The sequence below is a fragment of the Mus caroli genome, unplaced genomic scaffold (genome assembly GCF_978045245.1).
Source record: "Mus caroli unplaced genomic scaffold, Mus_caroli_1 scaffold_6, whole genome shotgun sequence".
NCBI lineage: Eukaryota > Metazoa > Chordata > Mammalia > Rodentia > Muridae > Mus > Mus caroli.
In genome coordinates this window covers 42,744,831-42,755,701 of record NW_028227261.1, presented here as the reverse complement: position 1 = coordinate 42,755,701, position 10,871 = coordinate 42,744,831, and positions in this window count along the sequence as shown.

Sequence of the window (10,871 nt, the reverse complement as noted above, 5' to 3'; positions counted from 1 at the left end):
TCTCTGCTCTCTGGAAACTTAGCTGGATTCATTTTCTCCTGCTCTGGGCTCATTGCAGGCTTGCAGGCCCCTGATCAAGACTCATTGTGGTTTCCATTCAATTCACCATGGTCCCCATGAGAGACCAATGGTTCCATGTAAGTCAACATTGGTGAACTGAAGAGTTTATTTGGTAGTGCTCACACTATTTGGATAAGAAGTTACTAACTTGAGCCTGGATGACTAAAATATAGATAGCTATATTACTGAATATTTCTCTCCAGCATGGGTAATGGCATGCACCAGTTATATCTTACAGCCCCCTGATAAAATTAAATAAGAAACCACATTGGTAAAGTGATTGCAACACAGTCAATGTAAAGGTAACACCAGCTTTTTAAAACAGCATTGTCAGAAGCTCTACTGAAAAAGAGAGAGAGAGGGAGAGAGACAGAGAGACAGAGAGAGAGACAGAGAGAGAGAGACAGAGAGAGAAAATATAGGATAAAAATGGGTAAAGATATTCAGAAACTTTCATTTCCAACTGCTTAGATGATGGCCATATCGCATCCATTCAAGGACATGTAGAGTACATAAATGATACCTTGCGACTAAGAATGCTGGAAAATATATAAATGTGGTTAAGGTTTCTAATTATTATTGCCATACATACAATGCACACATTGATAAGTTTTGTTAAGATATATTCATGGAGACATATCACAATCATTAGCCATATTGGTCTTTTCCCCTCATAATGCCTTTTGTTACCCTGTATCTTCAGGTTGTGTTTACCCACCAGACAAACTTTTTTACATTAATATCACACACACACACGCACACGCACACGCACATGCACACACACACACACATTTCTTATATCTAGGTAAACTCTCCAATCCACAAAGTGAAAGATAATGATATCCAGAATTTTGAGTTATATCGACTAAAATATTTATTTCTGCCACATTCCCTTTATGCCCTACAAATGACAATTTTATTAATTTTAGCTGAATTAATTTCTACCATGCATGCATACCATATTCTCAAATATTCTTATGTACTTATCTTTTCACAGACATTAAATACTACCTTGATTGCATTTGCTTTTAAAGAACTCAATCTAAATCACAGTGTAATTCATTCAGATCCATCAAATAGTGTTTTAGTAGCAATGGTGTGATGCAGCTTGCAGTCTAATGTTAATGCTGGTTCATCAAGAAGGTTTGCTCCAGATGAGCAGACCACCTTGTACTCAGGTGTCACCATGTGAAATTTCTCCTCATTTTAATTAGTCAATAAAAGGCTAAAGCCTGTGATTGGGTAGTGGAGGAGAAAGGTAGGACTGGAGGCTTGAGAGTAGGGGTCAGGTAGACAGAATAGGATAGGATTAAGAGCGGGATTAAACTGTAACAGACCAGGATTGCCAGGAGGAACTGTAAGTATCAAGGGGTCACGTAGCTCTTGAATAAGTTAGAATAGTGCTAGATTTGCTCAATTTTGTCATATGGCTTGTAATTAAAATATCTGGACTATGTGTCTCTTACATGGGCTTATTAGGGTAAAATTTTTCTGCAGAACTTTAGCATACATCATGCTTAGAACCAAACTGAACTGAGTTAACACCATCACCATCACCTCATATAAAGAACTAGTATTTTGCTCTAAAGCTGTAGCAGGGTAGAAATTAAACATGGTGTGGGTCTATGAGATCTACAGAGAGCTAAGTGAGAAGCTCCCTCTGCAAGCCTCACTAGCCAGAGGCAGTAACCCAGTCCTGAAGTGGGACATAAGGCAGTGCCAGTCCCACAACACATCAGGAGAGAGAGACTATGGATTATGGGGTTGTGGCTGACTAAGAGGAAGACTTCACAGCTGAAGATCAGCGGTTGAAAAAATGGCAGCTAACTTTCCAAAACCTTCTCGAAGGAGCAGCAATTTTATCTGGGTATCTCCCTTCCCAGGCAACCCCTCACCCCACTCGACCCTAAAGCTCAAGCAAGCCTTCCTATGCTTGCTTTTCCAATTCCCCCACATCTCAACAGGTCCATGGATGGCCAGACCTGTTCTCCTGACTGTTTGCCCTGCAGGCTACCTGAGATGAGTGCACAGGCTGCCAGCTGCAATCCAAACAAAAGCCAGAGATGTTTCAGAAGCACAGAAGTCTCAGGGTTTTTCTAGAGTAAGCCTCTCCCAATTCTTAAAAGAATCATAGAGGGCTGCAGTATCCCGAATCCAATGCTACAGAATGAACAAATGTACAAGAAGCTCCAGATAAGGCAATAAGAAATATTAGTTCATAGTAATAAAAATAAAAATAAACTAGATAGTTAAGATGAAAAACACACCAAATACCTTTTGCATTTTAGGTGATGCGATTTTGCTCAGTTTGAAGGGGGTGGACTTAAAGGAAATTGACACTTTGCTAGTCATAATTATTATAATGTTAAGTTTCAATTATATCCTAATAAGCATCTGCGTTTATTATATCTCCTCAAAAGACAAGGCCCTAGGAAAAAATTTACAAGCTTTAGAAAAATTATTAAAAACTTGTACAAAACACAGTGACACCAATGCCAAGGCAATAGAGATGTAAATACAGAAAATTATATATCAGAGTAAGGAGACTCTTTATATGGCTTGAAGACAAAAAGAAAAAAAAAAGTTCTCAAATTTGGAGACAGGATCTGGAAAAGACCCTAGAACAACAGCCACAAAATTTCAGAACTTCATAGAACAGATTGAGCAGCAGAAAAAAATAATTTGAGACATGGGAGCAAGCTTTGGATGAAAGGTTACAAAAAAGTATAATTAAGGTTGAACAAAATGCCAGGATAATAGTGATATAAGCACTAAATATGAAATATGGGAACAGACCTTAAGAGAGGAACTTAAAATATTAATTAAGAAAAATTCTCAGATAGGGACAGAAGACAGAATTATAGAAAGTAAACCAAAGATTGTCAGAAAACAAACTTTAGTTTATTTAGTTATTATACAAAAAAGAGTAGCATAAAATAATCATCCAAGAATTTATCACATATTTTAACAGCAGCCCATGGATATGTTAGAACTGAGAAAATTTAAAGAAAGTGTCACTAATTTGGAACTAATTCATCATTTTTTAAAACAAATTCTGACTTCTTGAGCTTTAATCCCCCAAGAATGGAGGATATTGCAAAAGCAATATTAAAACTTAGACCACCTTTACAATGGGTTTCATGGTGGTGAGAAGAGGATAAGTAGATAGTATGACAAAATTAAGTCAGGGGTATCAATATTTCTAAATATCAGCTGCTTGGTGAGGGTTGTTTTGCTGAGGTAGAGGTGTAGGCCGGATATAATGAAGAAACCCTGACATTATGTTGCTTGGCAGACTTAAATGACTGCAGCAAGTATATGGAAACAGGAAAAAGACTGGAACAATTTTCTCTGGTCATGCAAAGTCCAAAAGAAATATTCCCTGACTTTTTGTGAAGGTTGACTTTTGCTTTGGAAAGAAGAATATTAGAGCCACTACCAAGAAAGGCACTAATTGAGTTTTTAACTTTTGAAAATGTGAATGCTGAATGTAAAGAAGTAATCAGACCTTCCAAGGCAGTGTTGGCATCGATAGATAAATGTATTAGACATACAGTTAATGTTAGACCTCATTTACCTGATATAATCTTAATAGGAGAAACTACCACTAGAGGCCTTGAGACCATCCAAAATCTCAAATATCTTAATTATGGTGAACAAGGTCATTTGAAAGAAATCTTCAGAGAAAATCAAATTAATTCCAAAAGGGAACCTGCCTTTTGGAATATGTAAGGGATGTAAAAATGGCTAACACTGGATTAGTGGTTGTAAATCAACAACAGACAAATGGGGTAACTTTTTACCAAAATCTATAGTGGGGCCTCTTGAAGGCCCTAGTGCCAAACAGGGAAAATTCTTCTTAGGACAATTAAATACCACTGCTCTAAAAACAGATATTATAAGACCAGAGAGAAAGCTTTTGGAATGGGGATAGAATAAGGGCAAGATGTAGGTGCTAGAGTTTCCCAGTATCATGGCAGATCCATCAAGATTTTCTACTGTAAGAATCTGATTTAATAGATCTTACAAGATTAGGTTTTAGCTCAGAGTTTGAATTACCATCATTTCTGAGCTAATTTTGTGTTGTGTTTTTCTTCTTGCAGTGATTCAACTGGGTTCCAGAGAGAAAGGTATGGTGGCAAAGCATGGGCTTGCCTGGTATGCAACAAAAGGCCAGGGGACTGGTGTGGGGATGACCCACCAGTGGGAACCTAGCAATGTGAGTGGAGAGATTTTGGAGTTCTGAGTCAGAGTCTCGAAAGATACTATCAGGTCAGCCAGTGCCTGCCAGTACATGGCCAGCCAGCCCCATGGGGCAGAGTTGCCAGGGCCTGCAGTAGTTCGGGAAGCTTGCTGGTTATTTTTTAATATTTCCCACAACAGGTGGAAAATCAACATGTTGGGTAAGAATCCACTAGAAAATTAAGATTATTAGTGTGAGAGTTAGAGTTTTATTTTATTTATTTTATTTTATTTTACTTTATTTTATTTTGTTAAGTGAGCACTAAGACTCAAGTGTAGGAGATGGAAAAGAAAGAAAGAAAGAAAGAAAGAAAGAAAGAAAGAAAGAAAGAAAGAAAGAAAGAAAGAAAGAAAGAAAGAAAGAAAGCAGCTCTGAGGTCCCCTGCTGTGGAGAGTTGCAGGCTGCTCTGAGGAGAGAGAAAAAGAATGAAGTGGCCTACTTATTTTTTTCTCAATTTATTACATATGTTCCTCATTTACATTTCAAATGCAATCCCTAAAATACCCTATACCCTCCCCTCTCCCACCCTGCTCCCCTGCCCACCCATTCCCACTTCTTGAACCTGGCTTTCCCCTATACTGGGGCATATAACTTTGCAAGACCAAGGGGCCTCTCTTCCCAATGATGGCCCACTAGACCATCTTCTGCTACATATGCAGCTAGAAACATGAGCTCTAGGGATACCGGTTAGTTCATATTATTGTTCAATCAATAGGGTTGCAGACCCCTTCAGATCCTTGGATACTTTCTCTAGTTCCTCCATAAAGGGCCCTATGTTCCATCCAATAGATGACTGTGAGCATCCACTTCTGTATTCACCAGGCACTGGCATAGCCTTACCAGAGACAGCAATATCAGGGTCCTTTCAGCAAAATCTTGCTGGAATTTAAAATAGGGTCTGAATTTGGTGGCTGATTATGGTATGGATCCCCAGGCAGGGTAATCTCTGCATGGTTGGTCCATCCTTTTGTCATAGCTCCAAACCTTTTCTCTGTAACTCCTTCCATGGGTAATTTGTTCCCTATTCCAAGGAGGAATGAAGTATCCACACTTTGGTCTCTCTTCTTCTGGAGTTTCAAGTGTTTTGAAAACTGTATCTTGTGTATTCTAAGTTTCAGGGCTAATATCCACTTATCAGTGAGTGCATATCAAGTGACTTCTTTTGTGATTGGGTTACCTCACTTGGAATGATATCTTCCAACATATCCATTTGCAAAAGATTTTCATACATTCATTGTTTTTAATAGCTGAGTAGTATTCCATTGTGTAAATGTACCACATTTTCTGTATCCATTCCTCTGTTGAGAGACATCTGGGTTAATTCCAGCTTCTGGTTATTATAAATAAGGCTTCTATGAACATAGTGGACCATGTGTCCTTATTACCTGTTAGAACAACTTCTGGGTATATGCCCAGAAGAGGAATTGTTAGATATGTCCAATTTTCTGAGGAACTGCCAGACTTATTTCCAGAGTAGTTGTACCAGCTTGCAATCCCACCAGCAATGGAGGAGTATTCCTCTTTTTCATCATCATTGTCAGCATCAGTTGTCACCTGAATTTTTGATCTTAGACATTCTTACTGGTGTGAGGTGGAATCTCAGGGTTGTTTGATTTTGCATTTCCCTGATGATTAAGGATGTTGAACATGTTTTCAAGTGCTTCTCAGCCCTTCGGTATTCCTCAGTTGAGAATTATTTGTCTAGCTCTGTACCCCATTTTTAATGGGGTTATTTGATTTACTGGAGTCCAACTTCTTGTGCTCTTTGCATATATTGGATATTAGTTCCCTGTCCCCTATCAAATTTAGGATTGGTCAAAATATTTTCCCAATCTGTTGGTGGCCTTTTTGTCTTATTGACAGTATATTTTGCCTTACAGAAGCTTTGCAATTTTATGAGATCCCATTTGTCGATTCTTGATCTTAACACACAAGGCATTGCTGTTCTGTTTAGGAATTTTTTCTCTGTGCCCATATCTTCGAGACTTTTCATCACTTTCACCTCTATAAGTTTCAGTGTCTCTGGTTTTATGTGGAGGTCTTTGATCCACTTAGACTTGAGGTTTGTATACTGAAATAAGAATCATTTCACATTCTTCTACATGATAACTGCCAGTTTTGCCAGCACCATTTGTGAAAATGCTGTCTTGAGGCAGGCTAAGGAAAGCAGGAAAGGAAGGGAGAATTTTGCCATGTGTTGGAGGGAGAAAAGATGACCAGCCATGTGAGATCTTGGGTGGAGCAAACATAGGCTGCTTTTCCAAGTAGGAGTTAGAAACATAACTAAGATTGGGGCACCTTCCCTACCAGAGGAGAGGTGTCCACACTGCCCGGGAGGGATTTACTGGAGCATCCATGGGAGCCATCTCCCTTCCTGGATCCTGGCAAGACCAGTCTGCACAGGTGAGAGTGTGGACTACAGAAGCTAACAGCTTCTGGGTTGGGATGGAGCCACAGAGCTTCTGTGGCAGACCTCATTTTGTGCTCCAGATATCTGAGCACCTTCCCTGCTAGAGGAGAGGCGTCTGCCCGACCCTGGAAGCCATTGCCAGAACATCTGCCTGAGACATCTTGTTTCCCGGATCCTGTCAAGTCTAGTCTGCACAGATGAGAGTGTGGGCTACAGAAGCTAACAGCTTCTGGGTCAGGAAGGAGCCACAGAGCTTCTAAGGCAGACCTCTTTCATGCTCCATATATCTGGGCACCTTCCCTGCCAGAGGAGAAGGGTCCAGCCCGATCAGGAGGGCTTTCCCTGAGCATCCTCGGGAACCATCTTCCTTCCTGGATCCTACCAAGACTAGTCTGCACAGGTGACAGTGTGGACTACAGAAGCTAACAGCTTCTGGAACAAGCTCAGTTTCAGGCCTTCATCTTCTTCCAGGAGACAAATCTGAACAACAGATATCTGTGCACCTTCTCTGCAAAAGGAGAGCTTGCCTACAGAGAGTGTTATAACCAATGAAACTCAGGAGAGAGCTAGTCTCCCAGGTCTGCTGGTAGAGGCTAACAGAATAATGAAAGGAACAAGCTCTAACCAGAGACAACTATAACAACTGACTCCAGAGATTACCAGATGGCTAAAGGCAGACATAAGAATTTAACTAACAGAAACCAAGACCCCACACCATCTTCAGAACTCAGCACGCCCACCTCATCCATTCCTGAGTACCCCAACACCCCCGAAAATCTAGACACGGATTTAAAGGCATATCTCATAATGATGGTAGAGGACAGCAAGAAGGACTTTAATAACTCACTTAGTGAAATACAGGAGAACAGAAGACGCCATAGAGAACATCCGCACAACAATCAAAGAAATGCAAAATGCAAAAAGATCCTGACTCAAAACATCCAGGAAATCCAGGACACAATGAGAAGACCAAACCTTCGGATAACAGGAGTAGATGAGAATGAAGATTTTCAAATTAAAGGGCCCGAAAATATCTTCAACAAAATTATAGAAGAAAACTTCCCAAACCTAAAGAAAGAGATGCCCATGAACATAAACGAAGCCTACAGAACTCCAAATAGACTGGACCAGAAAAGAAATTTCTCCCGACACATAATAATCAGAACAACAAATGCACTAAATAAATATAGAATATTAAAAACATTAAGGGAAAAAGGTCAAGTAACATATAAAACAGGCCTATCAGATTTACACCACATTTTTCACCAGAGACTATGAAAGCCAGAAGATCCTGGACAGATGTTATACAGACACTAAGAGAACACAAATGCCAGCCCAGGCAAGTACACCCAGACAAACTTTCAATTACCATAGATGGAGAAAACAAAGTATTCCACGAAAAAACATATTCACACATTATTTTTTCACGAATCCAGCCCTTCAAAGGATAATAACAGAAAAAAAAATACAAGTACAGAAACCACATCTGAGAAAAAACAAGAAAGTAATTCTACAACAAACCTAAAAAAAGAGAGCCACAGGAACAGAATGCCAACTTAAACAAAAAAAAAAAAAACAAAAAAAAAAAAAAGAAGAAGCAACAATTACTTTTCCTTAATATCTCTTAATATCAATGGACTCAACTCCCCAATAAAAAGACATAGACAGGCTGGCTACGCAAACAGAATGCAACATTCTGTTGCTTATAGGAAACCCATCTCAAGGAAAAAGACAAACACTACCTCAGAGTGAAAGGCTGGAAAACAATTTTCCAAGCAAATGGTCTGAAGAAACAAGCTGGAGTACCCATTCTAATATCTAATAAAATCAACTTCCAACCCGAAGTCATCAAAAAAGACAAGGTGGGCACTTCATACTAATCAAAGGTAAAATCTTACAAGAGAAACTCTCAATTCTTAATATCTATGCTCCAAATACAAGGGCAGCCACATTCATTAAAGAAAATTTAGTAAAGCTCAAAGCACACACTGAACCTCACACAATAATAGTGGGAGACTTCAACGCACCACTTTCATCAATGGAAACAGAAACTAAACAGAGACACAATGAAATTAACAGAAGTTATTAAACAAAGGGATTTAAGAGATATCTACAGAACATTTTATCATAAAACAAAAGGATATAGCTTCTCAGCACATTATGGTACCTTCTCTACAATTGACAATATAATTGGTCACAAAACATGCCTCAAGAGATACAAAAATATTGAAATTGTTCCATGCATCCTATCAGATCACCATGGACTAAGGCTGTTCTTCACTAACAACATAAATAATAGAAAGGCAACATTCATGTGGAAACTGAACAACACACTTCTCAATGATACCTTGGTCAAGGAAGTAATAAAGAAAGAAATTAAGGACTTTTTAGAGTTTAATGAAAATGAAGCCACAACATACCTAAACTCATGGGACACAATGAAAGTATTTCTAAGAGGAAAACTCATAGCTCTGCATGACTCCAAAAAGAAACAAGATTGAGGACACACTAACAGCTTGACAACACACCTAAAAGCACTAGAACAAAAGGAAGCAAATTCACCCAAGAGGAGTAGAAAGCAGGAAATAATCAAACTCAGGGGCAAAATTAACCAAGTGGAAACTATTCAAAAAGAACTATTCAAAGAATCAACCAAAGGAGGAGCTGGCTCTTTGAGAACATCAACAAGATAGATAAACCTTTGGCCAGACTCATTATAGGGCACAGGGACAGCATCCTATTTAACAAAATTAGAAATGAAAAGGGGGACATAACAACAGATCCTGAAGAAATTCAAAACACCATCAGATCCTTCTACAAAAGGCTATACTCAACAAAACTGGAAAACCTGGATGAAATGTACAAATTTCTAGACAGATACCAGGTACCAGAGTTAAATCAGGATCAGGTTAATGATCTAAACAGTCCTATATCCCTTAAAGAAATAGAAGCAGTCATTAATAGTCTCCCAACCAAAAAGAACACAGGACCAGATAGGTTTATTGCAGAGTTCAATCAGACCTTCAAAGAAGATCTAATTCCAGTTCTACACAAACTATTCCACAAAATAGAAGCAGAACATACTCTACCCAACTCATTCTATGAAGCCACAATTACTCTGATACCCAAACCACAAAAAGATCCAACAAAGAAAGAGAAATTCAGAACAATTTCCCTTATGAATATCGATGCAAAAATCCTCAATAAAATTCTTGCCAACAGAATCCAAGAACACATCAAAACAATCATCCATCCTGACCAAGTAGGTTTCATTCCAGGGATGCAGGAATTTTTTAATATACAGAAATCCATCAACATAATCCATTATATAAACAAACTCAAAGACAAAAACCACATGATCATCAAGTTATGCAGAGAAAGCATTTGACAAAATCCAACACCCATTCATGACAAAAGTCTTGGAAAGGTCAGGAATTTAAGGCCCATACCTAAACATAATAAACGCAATCTACAGTAAACCAGTAGCCAAAATCAAACCTCATGGAGAGAAGCTGGAAGCAATCCCACTAAAATCAGTGATTAGACAAGGCTGCCCACTTTCTCCCTACCTATTCAACGTTGTACTTGAAGTCCTAGCCAGAGAAATTTGAAAACAAAAGGAGATCAAGGGGATACAAATTGGAAAGGAAGAAGTCAAAATATCACCTTTTGTAGATGATAGTATATATAAGTGACACTAAAAAATCCACCAGAGAACTCAAAAAACCTGAGAAACAGCTTCAGTGAAGTAGCTGGATATAAAATTACCTCACACAAGTCAATGGCCTTTCTCTACACAAAGGATAAACAGGCTGAGAAAGAAATTAAGGAAACAACATCCTTCTCAATAGTCACAAATAATATTAAATACCTTGGCTTGACGCTAACTAAGGGAGTGAAAGATATGTATGATAAGAACTTCAAGACTCTAAAGAAAGAAATTAAAGATCTCAGAGGATGGAAAGTTCTCCCATGCTTATGGATTGGCAGAATCAATATAGTGAAAATGGATATTTTACCAAGAGCAATCTACATATTCAATGCAATCCCCATCAAAATTCCAACTCAATTCTTCAACCAATTGGGAAGGGTAATCTCCAAATTCATCTGGAATAACAAAAAACCTGGGGTAGCAAAAACAATTCTCAAGGATAAAAG